The sequence below is a fragment of the Protopterus annectens genome, chromosome 11.part0 (genome assembly GCF_019279795.1).
Source record: "Protopterus annectens isolate FY-2018-M chromosome 11.part0, PAN1.0, whole genome shotgun sequence".
NCBI lineage: Eukaryota > Metazoa > Chordata > Ceratodontiformes > Protopteridae > Protopterus > Protopterus annectens.
Genome location: NC_056745.1, coordinates 847,734,391 through 847,752,311, shown reverse-complemented (window position 1 = coordinate 847,752,311; position 17,921 = coordinate 847,734,391). Strand labels below are relative to the sequence as shown.

The 17,921-nt window shown below is 35.9% G+C and overlaps 1 protein-coding gene across 4 annotated transcripts in view; it reads right to left on the bottom strand.

Annotated features, from left to right (window-relative positions):
- The window catches only part of CACNA2D1 (calcium voltage-gated channel auxiliary subunit alpha2delta 1), a 3,475,830-nt gene that overhangs the window by 1,916,016 nt on the left and 1,541,893 nt on the right, over positions 1 to 17,921 (bottom strand). The gene's annotated exons all lie outside the window — the stretch shown is intronic.

Here is a 17,921-nt window from a genome sequence, read left to right as displayed (position 1 = left end):
ACCCACCCACACACACACACACACACACACACACACACACACACACACACACACACACACACACACACACACACACACGCGCACACACATGCATACACACGCACACACACGCACTCACACGCACACACACACGCGCACACATACGCACACACACACACGCATACACACACACGCACGCACACGCACGCACACACACGCACACCAGCACACCTGTATACAGTTCTTGACCATTTCATGCTATACTTGCACTACCTCACTGGATGGCTACATTCTATTCTCTGTAAAAAGATATAGAAAGGTTTCATTGCAGTGAGCAGCTCAGTTAAGAGAGTTACAGGAGAGGTTTAAAACTTTGATAACTGTGGGGTACAGAGGTGCACATCATTTTGTTACCCTTTTTATATATCAGAAATTATAATGCTTGCATATTCTGTTTTGCTTCACAGCAAGAGCAGTTATACTTATTAAACTCTACGTGCAGATTTTTAAGTGCATGGTTAGGGACCGTACTAAATGTACCATATTTTTTGAAATATCACTTCCAACACCTAATTATAACCCACTATCTGGTCCAGCTTGCCCCTTTTCTCATTCCTTATTGTTAGTCTACCCATTTCTAGTGACCACTTGCAATCTTCCCTAGTCCCCCACCCCTTTCTTTCTACTTAACACTTCCTCTTGTACCAACCATAAAATGCACACTTTATACCTAGTGTGCATGGAGCAATAAAATTGTGCAAATGTCCTTTTCCCTCTATTGTATGTATCTACATTATTTTACAGAATACTTAGTGACAGTATGTGCCATGGCAAAACTTTAAAATGCTCTGACTTCATCTGTGAAACTGGAATGAGCTCAGCACTGCATATGCTACCTGTGTAGCACATGACATTAAGTGATGTGCGTATGCTTTCTGTATGACAATCACTCTCTCTTAATATTACATGTATCGACTAACTGAAATCCTCAGGAATGACCTGCTCTATCCTTCAATCAGACTTTAGACCTAAATATTAATACAAGTAAAGATGACTCTTGGCTAATAACTGTCTTAACAAGGTATCACAACACTAGTGTTCCAGCTGTTAAACGGAGATAGGATTATACTGATGTCTTGTACTTTTGTCTTCATACTTGTGATTTTGCAGATGCACTGCGGTTATATCTGCTAGCTGCGTGTCAAGAGCAACTCTTGTAAATAATCACGTCTCAATACTAAAACTTCTTCTACATAAGTTTGATGTGAGTACTGTGTTTGTATTCTTTACCTGTTTGTGTAGCTTTCCTCCTTAGGTTTCCACTGAAAGAAGTATCATTCGGAGTTAGACTTAACTAATAAGCTAATGCACATAAATAAATAAATAAATAAATATTGCATTACTGTGGTCTACTTTCTGGACTGCATCCTCCCAACTTCAGAAAATTTCTGGATCCTCCAATGGTGCATAGTCAGTATTCATTTTACTGTGATTGATTTATCACTTAAGCTGCTTTATCTTTTAATTGTTAATTTACTTCTTTGTCTGGTCTGTTTTCTTCTCAGAAAAAGACTATAATTGGTTTTAGATACATTAATAACTATAGCAGCTATCTTTTTCTCTAGCAAAGCCATTTTGTAGTCTGCTAACCAAAAAGTCGTACAAAACTGGATGCTTATCAAAACATCTTTCAAAGCTTATGAAGTATCCAAAGAAAAATAATACATTAAATGTGCCAGCCTTCCTTAGGAGTGTCTGTGTGCTTGTATGTAACTCATATGTCAAAGTGTGTGCATGTCAGCTACTTGGGCAGGGACATGAAGCACTGGTTGGACAGAGAGAGTGCTACAAGGACTTGGCTTTGGACCCTGGCTAAGGACTCCACTCTATAGCTGTGCCAGTAGGGAGTCTTGTTGGGGATCTGGAGAGAAAGGGAGAAACCAGCCCCAGACTGACTGTGATCTCTGTGTGCTCTTAAGGGGAATTGTACTTTACTGTGCATGTACTTGTTGTCCTTACCAATGTGGAGGCCCCTCACTGGTGTTAGTGGTGAGGATTGAGGCTCCTTGATTACTAATCCAGGGCACGGGCATCCTTCTTAGCTCTTAAGCTCATTAAACAATCACTTTATAAAAAACATCTGGCAGTATTAGTTTTGATTGTGCCTTGAAAAGAAAGCTACTGGAATGGAATTAGTACCATTTTTTGTAAAGTTTCTTATTTATAAATTATTTCAGCATTCATAACTTAGTCATCTATTTCTTTCTTAAGATAACACAGAGTTCTAGCCTATCTGTATGCCAGAACTAATAACATACATTTTTAAGGGTTCCACTGCGAAGGATTCAGAGTAAACGGCTAACAGCAAATTCATCAGTTCTAACCAACTAAGTCCTACCTACCAAAATCAGGAGTGAGCCCTCTCCTGCATTCCCCTTACAGCCCATTCTTAAGTACACCGTCGACAGTCTGATAACTATGGGGTACGAAGAAAACCCAAAGGATGAACATGGTCTCACAGTTCATCTGCTATAATGGCAAACATGGTCAGGGTAAGGAATCCTCAGGGAAATTATGTCAAGTCGTTAGTGCTTGAATTATGCATCATCCACTAGTACGAAAACTGTTTTCAGGTGGATTATACACTGGATTATTTCACTGCGCATTTTGTTATAACCTTGCTAACCAAAATGGCCCACAGAGCTTGGAGGTCCATTTTTCACAGACTGCACACTAATACAAGAATGATGAATAAATAACTTCTGTTACCACAGGAGGCATATGCAAGCAGACCAGAATAAACCCAGGTAATGGGCCCTGCAATCGAATACTTCTACCATTATGCTTTTCTGGTTCATTTTATTACAAGGCCTAGCTCATAAATGTTGCATACAGTGTAAAATATGTTAACAATAACTGATGGTATGTTTTTCCATCCTGACTTGCTCAGAGGGTCTGCTTGTTTCAGTGAATAAAGTTAGGCATCCAGTACAAAATAAAGCAAGAATGAAAAAAAGTAGCTTTTCTTTACAAACCTACATGCACACACACACACACACACACACACACACACACACACACACACACACACACACACACACACACACACACACGCGCGCGCGCGCGCACACACACACACACACACACACACACAAACCTAAACATCTGCAAATAAAAATGTATTATTTTACACTGTAAACATGTTTTAGTATCAGACCCCTTCTAAAATAAATCATTACCGCTTTCCTCTTGATGTATTCATTGTAGGGAATAAGGCAAATCTCCTCCTTCTTGTTCATAACTCCATTATTCCTACACATTCTGAGAAAGGAATAAAACACTGATCCATGACCGCAAGCCTTGATAAGTGTGTAGATGTACTATGGTTTTGCTTAAAATCTGTAGTGGTTTATTGGCATATAAGTACACATAGTCATGCTTGCCTGTTCTCGCAGGTGATATCCACACTGCCTTACAATTATTCTCAGTCAGGGTTCATAAAACATTGTGGAGCACAGGATTAGTATCCATGGAACCCTGCAGGAGAGCTGGAATCAACCTGCAATACATAACATCTTCACCATCTTATAAATAATTCCCTCGGTCTGCCTGCACTAGTCATATACTTAAATGAATAACACATGAGACATTCATGCATGGTTGACCCTTTGCTCATTAATCGGGATGCACAGTATGAGAGGATTCGATTTTTTATGCATTTCTACAGACTTCTTATACCCATGATTGAAGTCGATCTCCACCTGAAACAGAATAGGCTTGTTTTATAGTGGGTGTTTGTGAATTGAAACATCACAGGCTTGTCAGTGTCAGCTTTATAAATGGAATCAAAAGAGCATAGGCTATTACACTGAAAAAAGCTCGGAATTCTACAGTTCCAGCCTTCATGTGGAGTCAGTCACTTGAGAGACTGCATTACTTAAATTGCTGCTCAGTTATTTCACAGTGCATTTTGAAGTATTCATTGCTGTCTGTCAGGAATATTCAGTTAGGAAATAGCTATAACTTTAACTTACCTGTTTATTTATTTATTTATTTTGGTTAAGATTATATTTCTTTACTCTGTACAAAGATAAATAAAATGTTTGCATCTGTACTGTACTAACATTCCATTCAAAATTGCATTTTATTAACTGAACAATTTTTTACTATCTTTAATTTATACCACGTTGCCACATTTGCTAGATAAACATAATTCAGCCTATTGAAATGGTTTACAGCAGTTCAGAAACATGAGCCAAAGGCTGAGCTATAATCTGTGAGTTGGTAATCAGAGCACATCCTCCCCACCCCATGTGGAATTCCTTAGTCTTCCATATAACCTGTGTAACACACACATCTGAAAACTAGGCCAGTTCAACACATCTATCCATTCCACTGCTCTTTGAAATAATGTGAAGAACAATTACATTATCCTTTCAATTACTAGATCATTGCTAAAGTGTGATGATAAAACTACCTGTAGCCCAATGCTTGGAGGTTCTTTCACCATATTTCCTCTAACTATAGAAATAAAACCTTTATTAAGCATCAAACTCCTGCACTTTTAAGGAGTTTAAAGGGCAAAAGATGAGAGATATCATCTTAAAAATGGATAAAATAGGCAAACTTTGTTCTTGAATCTGTGGACCATCAAATGCATGAGTAACATTTTGGAGGAACAGAATATCTGGTAACATGACTGATTAATGGGACTTGTCATACTGAATGAAAGTCAAGATTTGATCAAAAACAATGAAATAAGAAAAAAATCAAAGGTCTTACTTAAAAATATAGTTTTCTACTTAAGTTCCTAGGAGAAAAGGAGGAAATAAATAATTTTTTTTTGTGAAAAAGTATTTGCCTTTTTTTCTTTTTAATGGCGATCATACAGGTGACTAGAGCAAGTTGTAAAGGTGAGTTCTGACCTCCACAATAGTAATATGTGTGTGTATGTATGTGTGTGTGTGTGTGTGTGTGTGTGTGTGTGTGTATGTATGTAGGAGGGTGTACACAATAAAAACTAATTTTGAAGAAAAATCCATTCATAATATTCTGTTTTCTGTTTTAGACATTCAAGCAAAATGTTCTCTAATTTTTTAGAGACTCCTATTACAATAGTCACAGGTTTTAACATATGAAAATGTTACGCTTTCATTCCCTTTACAACTTATTTTGCAACTCATACGACCATTAATCATCAAAAAAAGTATTTGTTTTAATGCTCTTTTTTCCTTGTAATACATTCGTCAGCAAATGCACACACAGGGGATATGTATTTGTATTCATTTTCTGCCAGCTTCCATTGGTCATTATATTTTGACAAGCAAACAGTATCCCCATCCCTCATACCTTTCAACTGCACATATTTTCGTAGAATGTCCCGATTTCATCAATTTTTCATAAAAGTGTATTTTTTCTGGCAAATTAGTGACAAATCATTAAAGATTAAAGTTAGAAAATAATGGCAGACATTTGAGTTTCAGACTTCATACCCTTCAGAAAATTCATGCTAATGCAAAACCTGTTATTCTATCAACTTTGTAAGTTTGTAAGAACAATATTTAAAAATTGTCTCTATTTTTGTGCCTTTGTCTCCCTTTTATTTATGGCTTGGTGCAGATTTCTTGCTCGAAGAGGTTGAGAGGTATGCCATCCCTCATGATCTGTTTGCCTTCATGTGTGCTGCTGTTACTTCTATCTTGTAGCAAAGTTTTTACTTCCAGATTTATGTGCTGGTCTAACCACATCTCAACCCCTGTCATCTGTGAATCATGTTTCAGATTTTCCATACTGTCACTGCTTACCTCATGTACTACAACTTGCACTTTATTCACTTCATTTTCTAGACTTCTTGCATTGCATGGCATAAGAATCAATATACATTAATATTCCTGTTTAATCCTTACCTCCCTCCACTACATCTTAACATTAAATAAAAATTGAGATGGTGTTCCATGTAAGCTTTTCATTTTGTGCAACTGTCTCAGGATGTGACTCTCTGTTGTTTAAAGCTCTTTGCTATTCCATTTGTTTCCCCATTTCCAGTTAAATGAAGTCCATGGTGCATGAAGGTGCAAAGTTAAAGGAATAAGTCAGAAATTAACAAAAAGTAGATACATGGACTGCAAAACAAAATTTTTATGGTTGTGTGAGAAATAGAAGCCAGACATGGGAAGGTATGGAAAGGACATGATGACAAAGAGGAAGCTGTAAGAAGGAATACTGGTGGGGTTGGATTTTGAGTGTGGTGGAAAATTTAACGGAATGTATATAGGAAAGGATAAGAATAAGAGATTGTCTCAGGATATGGAATTGGTCCAGAAGGCAACGGTAATCCATGCAGCCATACTATTAAATATATATTCGTTTGGGATGATGGCCAGGAGAAAGGACTGGAAAAAAGGCCAGTAATAGACATTATAGGCAGAGTGTATTCCCAAGTGCCCTCTTGTTCTAGTGAATAGATTTGAGCCAGAAAGAAGCAGAAAACTATGTGCAGGACCTCTGACAAAAATCCACAATACAGTGATACAATGTTTAGAGGGGAATGTCATAAAATGAAAGGGGAATTCTTCATTCTGTCATTATCTCCTCATTCAAATGAATTACTTGAACTGGCATAAAAAAGAAATTCCAATTAGTGATTGCTACCTCATAACTTTCACAGACAGAGACACACACACACACACACACACACACACACACACACACACACACACACACACATACTTACACACAATCACAAAGGCACGCGCAAAGGTAAAACAAATTTAGATGGGAAAAGTTATTCTTTAAGGTTTCAGTAAATGGACACACTGACACACATACACATGCACATACACAAAATGCAAAAACATTTAGATGGAAAAGTTATTTTTTAAGGTATCAGTAAACACACACACACTCATAAATATGAAACACAAGCAAATCACTTTTGATGGGAGACCCTTTTCTTTAAGGTCAAAGTTAAACAGTCTGCAGACTGAAATTGTTTCATAGAGAAAGTACATATTCAGTCCAAGAGACAGCGAGAGAGTGACGGATAGAAAGAGAGAGAGAGAGAGAGAGGGAGACATAGCAGAGAAAGAAGAAGAGATAGAGGGAAAAAATCATTAAAATATAAAGCAAACAAAAAATATGTGATTAAAATAACTTACCTCAAAATAATGATAATGATTAAAAAAAATTGTCACTCCACCCTTTTTAATCTAAATGCCATTCTGCAGATTTAGTGCATTCAGTAGAAAAAGCAAAATTTTTGGTTGAGAAATCTGCTAGTTATGCTGACTACAGGATGTGATGATTCTTCTCAAAATCTTCTCAAAATGATTTAGATATTTTAATGTTCTCATCTCAATGTACAATCTCCTCTCATAAACAAGCTTACAGACTTAATAATGCCCATTAATATATCCAAGTGTTGAGTGCCTATTCAAATGTTATCTGGGCTGTGCCTGTAATAGTCATGTTTGATCAGATTTAAATAAATAAATAAAGCAAGAAAAAGATCAGCATGGGAAGCAAGCGGTTCATAGTCCTTGCAGTCTGTACTATGTTAGTAAAAGGCAACAAGGTCTGCTTTTAACATTTTGTCAACAAACACTTCATATAGAGACGTTGGCTTTACTGTTCTTGTAAAAAGAAGCATCTGCCATTTCACAGATGACTTTTTTTGTTGCTCTGTCAAATTTTCTTAATGGGAATGAACAATAAATATAGACAACGTAACACAGTTTTGTTTCTTTGACTGTTCAATATTCATGGAGTAAAACCTCTAACAACAATCCTATATGACATAAGTTATATAGTTGGCATAAGTTACATAGCTGGCTTTTGCTCTAACTTTAATGCAAAAGTGCAGAAAGCACAGTAAAGTAATAATCTAGGATTTGCACATCAAATGCATATAATGCATGTTTGTACAATTAAAGATCCTTGCATTCACCTCATGCATTAACTAATGTCTTGTGCATCAAATGTACCAAATGCATTCTTTCTTTGAACTTACTCTAATCTAGGTGCTGCAGAGAAAATTTTGGGTATCGTCATGATTATGGGAAAGAATATTTTGTTGCTGAGAGACACATCTGTAACATGGACTTTTCTTAGAAATTCAGCCAAGTGTTAGCTATGTACAATAATATTAAGCAGCAATACTGCCATACATCTTAGCTGTCCAGATTTTTGCAGAATGTCCAGACTGCCTCACATTTGTGGTCTGTTTCTCATGAAATTGTGTTTTTCTGGCAAATCACTGAGGACTGAAGTCAGAGAATAATGGGAGACATTTGAGTTTCAGACTACATATCCTTGAAAAAATGCATGCTAATGCAAAACCTGTGATTCTGTCAACTTTCTACCTTTGTAAAAGCAATATTTAAAAAGTGTCTCTATTTTTAACCCTCCCCCCATTATTTGGAGCTTTGTCAAGATTTCTTCCTCAAAGAGGTTGAGAGGCATGAATATCACAGCGACAATTTTTTAAAATGGAACCAGTCGAAGAATTTCTAGATGGTTTTAAAGGACTTTGCAAAATGGACATTGAACAAGATACTTATAATGACTAAAAGGCCCTCTAGCGCTAAAGTATATGTGCTTAAATGCACAACAAGATAGAGATCTAAGATGATAAGGTGAATGCATTTGTTAACTTCCTGTTAAAGCATGCTTGAATTACTTGTAATAAGTAACATGGCAGAGCAGATTCTTTTAAATGGACTTTCAGAATGCCTCACCTTTATTTTTGTTACTAAACTCTGAGGATTTTACTGAGGAGACTAGACAGCTAAGAACCTAAAACTTTGTCAGTGTGTTATCGTAAAACAAATGGCACAATGACTATGAGTGTGATAATGTAAATATCTCCTTAGTGAATAATGGTGAACCTGTTGTAGTTGATTCCACTGTGCCCACATTATATGTGATCCAAGTTTCTACTCTGGCTTAATTACATGAATGACATACACATTTACAAACCACCTGAAACAACTTTAGTATGAGTAAGGCAGGCACTGCAAATAATTTGCACCCTGCTTTTTTTGAATGCTAGCATAACCCTGCATATCACCATCTTGTAATTTTCTGACATTTGACGAAAAATTGATAGGTGAAATTTATTCAGATCACAGAATCTAGACTAACACTTGGGTTTCTGTTCCTGCCTTACCTGGATATATTTGGTATGTGAAGGCTAGTAAGTTGACATCACAGTTCTGACTGAATATATCCAAGACATGTAGTCTCTTTTGAGTGGATATAATTGAAATACGAGGGCTAGAAAGTACATGGTCTGAATGATTTTTACAAATTTTTATTTTATTTATTTATTTTATATTTGATTACCAGGGAAGTCCGACTGGGCAGTGCTGCAAGTTTTCAGCAGAGGCCCGGGGAGAAAAGCTCCACACAATATATCAGTGTAAAAACACATGTAGTAGTTTAGAAATGAAACATTTAGAAAAGTAATATTGAAAATTGTCAGAAAACCCCATATGAGTATTAGTTGAACAAAGTAAATGTTCAGAGTATGCTAGACATTGTTATATATATCAAGATTATGATAAAGAATCACTACATACACAATGTACTAACAGCAATGAGAAGAATACGTTCAAAATATGTATACAATTCTGTACATACTAACATTATATAGAAAAAATTACTTCATACACAACTAAAAGTAATTAACTGAGTCTGAAGTTATAAAAGGACACTTTAACAAATGTAATTACAGGTATAGGAAAAGAGCAGATACAGAAATATAATGGTCTTGGATGAGTTAGCCAGGATCAGAGCATGTACGTTTCCATAACTTGAAGAGATAGCTGATTTTTAAAACTAAGTTTGTTTGTCTGTATCAGGATTTCAAGTGGGAGGGGACTATATTTCCAGTGACTTCTAAGGCATATAAGAGAGGTGAAAATGTAGTAGTTTACTATGTACTTTGCTGCAGGTGTTTATATATGATATAACATGATGGTTCTTGCCATAAATTTGCCATAGAAATGTGGTTATGACTCTTTAGAGCAAATGGTATGGAAGGATTTTCCATGTTTTTTTTTTATGTCAAGGAATTTCTACAGCAGTGTTCCACATTTGTCATACTTAGGCAAAACCTAATAAAATTAAACCAAATAATGCAGAGCTGAGCAGATAATCAGGCATAAGTATATATTTTACACTTACAAATTTATATAAAAAGACAAGTATAAGCAGCCATCTAGAACAGTACCCTAACAAATGAATTCTACAACAATAAAAAGTCTATGTTCCCACATTTGTCTTGCCTGACATTTTTATAGGGGAAAACTGAGAAGAGTTTAAAAGTTGGGATTTACCAGTACAATTATGCCCTAAAGAAAAATGACTACAGTAATGCTTTAGTTAGGTATTCAAAAGAGTACGAGAATTTTAAAAAGTTTATTTTTATTTATCTTAGAAAAAGTGGATTGGAGCCCCTATGGGTGGTAGTAGGTCTTACTTTCTTGAATCCAAGAAAGTACACTAGCAGGTTTTGTTAACTTCTATACGTCCACCAGGTATTATAGGTTCATAGGTAGGTACTAGGCTATCGGCCCTGTGGCCTATATAAGCCTAGCCAAAAAGGTTCCCTGGCTTTTGCCACCCAAGAAAATTATTTTCCTGTGCCTCTGTCGAGGAGCACTGCAGAAGTGATCCCTTGGGTGAATTTTCTATTTCCCATCTAGTCATCAAGATTTTTCTTAAAGCGGTACTAATGAGGAGCTCTGCCTGACATGAATGGGTAGTCTGTTCCAGAGTATGGGAAGTCTCTGTGACAGGAATCTGTCCCTCCAGCATGTTCTGTTTATTGTGGTGACAAGGTTTAGGTCCCTGGAGCGTGTAGTTCAGAGAGACTGGGATTTCTTTAAATGTAGTATGTCCAACAGCTCTGGGTTTGACATAGCTTTGTATGTTAGGCAGAGATCGCCTCTGAGTAGGCGATATGCGATGCAGTAGAACTGGAGATTTTTGAGACTGTCTGTGTATGGCATCTGTTTGAGGCCAGTAATCCTCTCAGTGAGGTATTTCTGTGGCCTTTCCAATTGTTGCAGGTGTCTTGTGAGATACATGCCAAACGGGGCATTGTACTCTATAATGATAATTTTGTGATGAGGTGTGCCACGTAGAAGGATTTCCTGACTACTGTGGTGATATGGTTATCAAAGGAGAGACTACTGTCCACCTGTGTCCCGAGGTCTCTTATCACACTTTTGGTGTTTAGTGAGCTACCGCCTATGTGGTAGTTCATGGGTACCGAGTTTTTCCCAAAGGGGATGACAATGCACTTCTTGGCATTGAGCTTCAGGCCATGACTTTGACACCAAGCATCTGTCTCTGTGAGGCCTTTTTGTAGAATGTCTACATCATTAGGTGATTCTATTATGGCTTCCAGTTTGCAGTTATCTACAAACTTTGTTAGCCAAAGACCTTCTGTGTTGACCTGCACTTCAGAGAAGTAGATGCCAAACAGGAGAGGACCTTGGACCAACAGCATTTTAGTAACTAGCTTATTATGCCTCAGGGCCAACCAACTTTAAATTAAAATTTACAATGTTTGTGTGATTGTTTGTATTACATGTATATTACAATTAATGATTTTCTTCTTTATACTTTTTAGATATATTTTCAGATGAATGATACAATTATTTTAGTTGTTATAATTATTTTGTGTAATTTTTAATTTTTTAGTGTACTGTTGCTTTAAGAACTGGTTAGTTGATTTTTCTAACTGCTTTTCTGATTGGCTGCTTTGTCTATTTAAACACAGTGTTACTACTGAGTCTTTTATCTGATGAAGCTTCATGCTGAAATAAATAGGAATGAAAGCATTTATCTTAACCTTGGGCTGTTCCATGGTTTCTGGATTATTTAATATTAGTGTTTGCAGATTTTTATTTTCAACAATAAAAATACGTTAGCCTATAACATAAGCATATAAAATATTTTTTTGCCTAGTTTCAAAGCATAATCATAGAATTTATAGTTATTTCGCAACACGAGACGAAGGCTGCTATCATTCTGAATCCAGTAGCCATCTTGATGACTTACTAAATACTAATTCAAAACCAGTCTGATTAAGGAGTGTACATAATGGAAAATATGGTAGTAACCATTTGAATTATTGAGACTCACTAGACCGAGTTCTGAAATACAGATACTGAACGGCTGAGTTCTCCTAGGTATGCCAATCACGGAATAAGTTTCAGGGTGTAGAGACTTGTCCCACTGCAAAAAGAAGTTTTACGGAGAAGAGCGATTTCCAGGATTTGCTCTTCTCCGGATTTTTGGTCTTTTTTTTTTTTTTTGCCTTTTTTTTGGCACTCAGTGTTTTGAGTGCCGACATTTCAATAGGGACCGAAATATGGTAGAATTAATAACTTTAGTGCTGATTAAGCTTCACTGCTGTTAAAGCTTATTCACATTTCCAAACTAATGAACTGACAAAAATCTACAAAGGTAAGAATCTCTAAGTACTATACCTGTAACTCAGTGCAGAACTTTGAAAGAGCAAAGGTTTACATGAAGGCATTTCTTTGAAAATTGGACTTGATATATTTAGAAAAAGTGAAAGAAAAATATGTAGTCTTTCTTGCAAAGTCATGTGCTTTGTTTTGTTATTACCTTTAAACTTCCAAATGGTTTTAATACATTAAATGCCATTTGATAGCATTTCTGGAAATCTTATGACAACATAAATTTGAGTCTTCATGGTTTGCTCTTTATGAGTGACAATTTATGTTTTAAAAGTGTTTTTTTCTTTGTTTGATTTCAATATTTCATGTTGTTTTTGAATTTGTATATTATTTAATAAGCATGTGGATTAACCCATTGGATTAAGTGGGTAATTAGAGAATGAATGAATGAATGTATGAATGAATGAATGAGGCATGTGAAAAGTATTGATGAAAAGTGAAAACTGATGGGGTTTATGAGTTAAAGATGCACAAAAAGAGAAAAAAATGGAATGATGAAATGGCTTTGATTCTGTCATGTGTATTACAAGAAATATTGCAGACCTTGGATTTTACACTGACTGGCTGAAAAGGACAGAAGTAGTAAATGTTCAAGGAAGCTACAACGTCCCATGCAGAAATGCAGAAAGTTCATAAGAGGAATTCATTTTTAGCTGTATTATTATGTCACATTTTGAGTATGTAAAAATAAAAGCACAATGTCTAGATGTGGCATAGACTACTAACAAGTGATCAGCTGAAAAGTATTTAGGGGAATACTTCTAACATCTGTCCACATGGCTTACTAATAACAAACTCACTTGGAAGGCAAAAAAATATACCACAATCTTTGGCACTAGATAAAAATTTACCAACATACCAGTCAACCAAACGATACAATATAATAAATTCAATCACTTAGAAACTACCTCTCACTTTGAATACCCAGGTACTTGGCTTGACCAAAACCTCATTCACTTAACAAAACCTAAACTTGATTCACTTCTGTTCTGGTCGAGAAAAGGCATACTTTCTTGATTGTGAATGTAGATCAGCAATTGGTAAAGGCATACTTATGGGGCAACCTACATTCATGTTCCCAGTTACTGATAAACGTCTCCTAGAAAAACAAACATTTCCTTCAAACTACAGCTAACAGAATCAATAAATGTATCACTCTGGTGCCCAAGAACTAACAACACAGTAGTGTCCTTAAGAAAAGCTAAACCGCTTCCAATGAAAAGCACTTTGATGTCTTTAGGAAAGCTAAATGGCTTCCAATTAACTATAGTACTCTCTCTTGATATGCTCTCTCACATTCAGCTACTATATCTTCTACTCTTACTTCCCCATGTTCACCAGCCATCTAACCAAAAGAATCCGCTATTACAACCTTAACCCACATATAACAATATCTATAGAATAACTACCCCTAGAAACTGACGTCATTCCACATATCACAGCTTCTCTACCCTTGGCCCTTGTATTTAGGTCACCCTTCCTTCCACCTACCAAGAATTCTGAAACCAATGAAAAAAATTTCTATTCAAAGAAGCTACCTGTAAGGGCTGTCATATGGGGATGCATACCCCTACCACACTTCTCTGGCTGTCCATACAGAATGAGGCAGTCTGTGCCCTGGTAAGCTCCTAGACAGATTCCTCATTCCTCCCACATACCTCTCTTACCCCCCTTTGCCTCTCCTTAAAACCCCATTCCCTCTCTCCTACAGATAACCTTTATAATCCACTCAGTGTCTTATCATCCATGATCTCCCTTAGTAAAATTGTCTATATTTTATACTTTGTATAAATTTTAACAAAACTTCTTAAATTTTGTTTGTAACAGTTCTTATGCAGAAGTACATTAATACTCGACTTTGTGCGCTGTACTCCCATGGATGAGCCATTAAATGGTCTAGTGGGATCAGTACTCTACCCCAGATAATAAATGGAAAATAAAAATAAAATAAAACTAATACAAAAGCATCAATGTCAGTAAAACTGTCACAAAAACATTTTGTGAAACATCATTAAACTGGGTTATGCTCTGACAGTTTTTTTTTTTCCAATGAACATTCTTACAGTGCATTCAGTTATGTACATAAAGTAGATTTACTAGGGAATGTACAGTGAAGTCATTCCATAGTAAGATTTTGTTTTCAGGAAGAACCATACTAAATATTAATGTGGTATCAAATACACTCCTGAGATTAATTATTATGTCTATAGCTCTATCTTTCTATCTATACACAGCTAGACAGTGTCCTTTTGTTTTTACATACTCAAAACCTGACATAATAGTACAACTAATAATTAATTCCGCTTAGGAAGTTTTAGAAGTTGTGCACACACATACAAACACAAAGATATAAGATATAAGATATAAGAATTTCAACTGCACACTTGTATTTACACATTCAAATTATTTTATTTTTTACCAGGTAAACAGACTAGTCACTAGACCTTTTTCTCAACCAGTGAAGTAGGTTCTTTGTGAAACACAAGCAGAATTAAAAACACTTTTCTGCCTCTGAGAGAATACACAACTAATCAGACATACAGGGAAAAGGAGAAACATTAGCAAACTCCATGACACAGAGCACAAACAAACCGATATATCAATTCAATGATTTATGAAGCATTTGCCCTGGAAAATGTCTAGAAGCACAGTAGTAATGAAGTACATTGTTCAACTAGGACTCATAACCAATAGGTCCTAACCAGTGACCACCCTTCCAGCTGCACCGACATCAACTACCACTGGAGATGATAACTGATATATGATTCACTGACAGAAAAATGAGAACAGACTAAGTGTCTACATACACTGATATATAGATATACAGATACTAATACTCTTTAACTATTTAGTTATTCTTAAGGCAAGTGAGACAATCTAAAGATATGTCTTAATGGTTCAGTTTCATACGTAAGTACTAGGCCTGCTGCCCTTGGGGACTACTTTAAGCCTAGCCAGTATCCCCTCTGGTACTTGAATTAATCTATCCCATTTGGTGTTAGATTGGCCTTACCCATCCCACAGTCGATAATTATATATTATCCCTAGAAAGAATAATTAGGATCATGCCACAAATAATTTCAGGGAACCTTTGTGCATTAGTAATATAATGGGTAGTTAAAGTTGCTCATGAAAATGGACTGGGATGAGTTTTTTTTTACACGGATGGGGAGTCTGTTCCAGAGTAGGGGTATCCTCTGTAAAATATACTTATTGCTCTAAACCATTCTGGTGATGTTGCAGAAGAGGTTCAGATCCCTAGACTGAGTATTTCTAATACCATTTGACTTGCTAAGGTTTAGTAGGTTTCTGATGTCATTTGACTTGCTAATGTGCACTAGATCGATTACTTTTGGGTTGCAGGGTGCATGCCTTGTATGCCAGATGGAGGCCACCTCATAACAATCGGTAAGATACCAAGTATAGTGACAGGGCTTTGAGTCATTCCATGCAGAACATACTGTTTAGGCCTTGTATCCATTTGGTAAGGTAATTTTATGGGAATTTCAGCTATTGCATGTTTTATCACCCATGACAAATGCTTGCTATGAAACACATACGGAATTAAATGTTGGAGCACTTACTACCTCCAAAACAATAAACAAGTAATCAGAGATAGAGAACACGAACAACACATCATCAAACTCTCTAATCTAGAACTTACTCACCTTGCTATTTTTCTTAAAACCTTTAGGAAGTGCAAGCCCTTGTCAAACTTTAGGATTACAGCACTCATCAACTTCATGCCACTACCATAGCACAAATATAGACATTTTGGCTCGACATTCCCATTTGACTAGTTATGTGTGAGGTATGCATCCATGTCAGAGAGAAAAGACTTCTAACACTAGCCAGTTTTTAATGTCTGAAATTTAAAGCAGAGCAGTTGCAATGATGATTGGGGCAGTCTGAATTTGAGTCTTAGTTGAACCATATACTTCTTGATTGCACTAGACATTAGGCCAAGGCCTGCTGCACTTACTTGATCACTAATCCGTTTGGGTATTAAGAATTTGTTGATTTAATCCCTCATTTTTACTTTCTTTGTTTGATCTGCTGTATGTATTAGTGTAACGATTATTAGTACAAATCCTATTTATATAAACACTTTTGTCACACTTTCTGATTGTTAACAAAACTTGACATATGCTTTACATTAGGTTTTAAGCTTGTTTTGATTTAAATGTACTTTCATTGTATAGCAATCATTCAAACTACGTTTTCAGCATCCTAATGGCTATGTTGAAATAAAGTGACAGGCTATTCCTTTTTAAACTTATCAAAGCCATCCCAAATTTATCAATAGATACCATTTCTGTTATTTCACTTTTAGTATGCTGGCTGTCAGAAGGAAACCATAATTTAAGTGCATGCTTAAGTCACATAATTGAGTTCATACATTTCTGATATGAGAAAATATCTAGCTATGAAACATTTGAACTTGTAGCTCAGGAATACCAATATCTCAAACCAGCAATGTTTTTTTTAACTTTATTTTAGTCCTGATATTTAAATGCTTGACAGGTAACTGGGCTGACAGGATTCTAGCTCAGCTCTTCCAATGTTATCACACCATTTGAAGGCCAAGAGGAATGCCTCAAAGTTTTCCTCCTGGTTAGACACTTAATAATTGGAACTTTTTTGCCATCACCTGAGACTTGATAATCATTGCCTTCCCCTCATCTGCAGCAGCAACATTTTGAAGCAGTTGCTCCATAGTCTTCATCTTGGCACAATAACAAACAGAGACATGCTCAACAACTTTTCAAGCTCACACCACAAGAATGTAGCTCTCTCCAACTGGGGAACATTTCCCAGCTAATAGTCTTTAAGGCAGCAAATATTGTAACAAAGGATCCTTCTTGACATGGAAAATTTGTACCAAGTATGCCCACATTCTCCCTCAATGTGATATAAAATAACTACTACTTCATAAAGTAATGAAAGTTTATTAAACAGAAATAAATATATTAGTGCAAACCCATATATCTATATCTATCTATGTATATATATATATGTATATATATATATATATATATATATATATATATATAATATATATATATAAACAAAACCAAATAAGAAGAAAAAAAAGAAAAACAGTTGCTCATACCAGTTTTGAGACAGTTCAAAGGCATTTCAATCAGCTTCCTTCTTTTTGGATTCATAATGGAATATATGAAGGCTTCTTCAGGTGATTCTGAAATGCTTTCTTCTAGACAGCGGTACACTACTTAGAACTGCTATTCTTGGCAACTCTACCCCTGCATTGTAAAGTCAACTTTTCTCACTTGTATATATAATTTCAGAAGAATGGATACTCATTATCAAAAACACTTACAGGAAGCCTCTTTAGCTAATATAGATATGCAGCTGTCTTAAAAGGTTAATGATTTACACTATTTATAAGAATACTCTAGTTGTTATTTATATAATTTCCCTTCATGC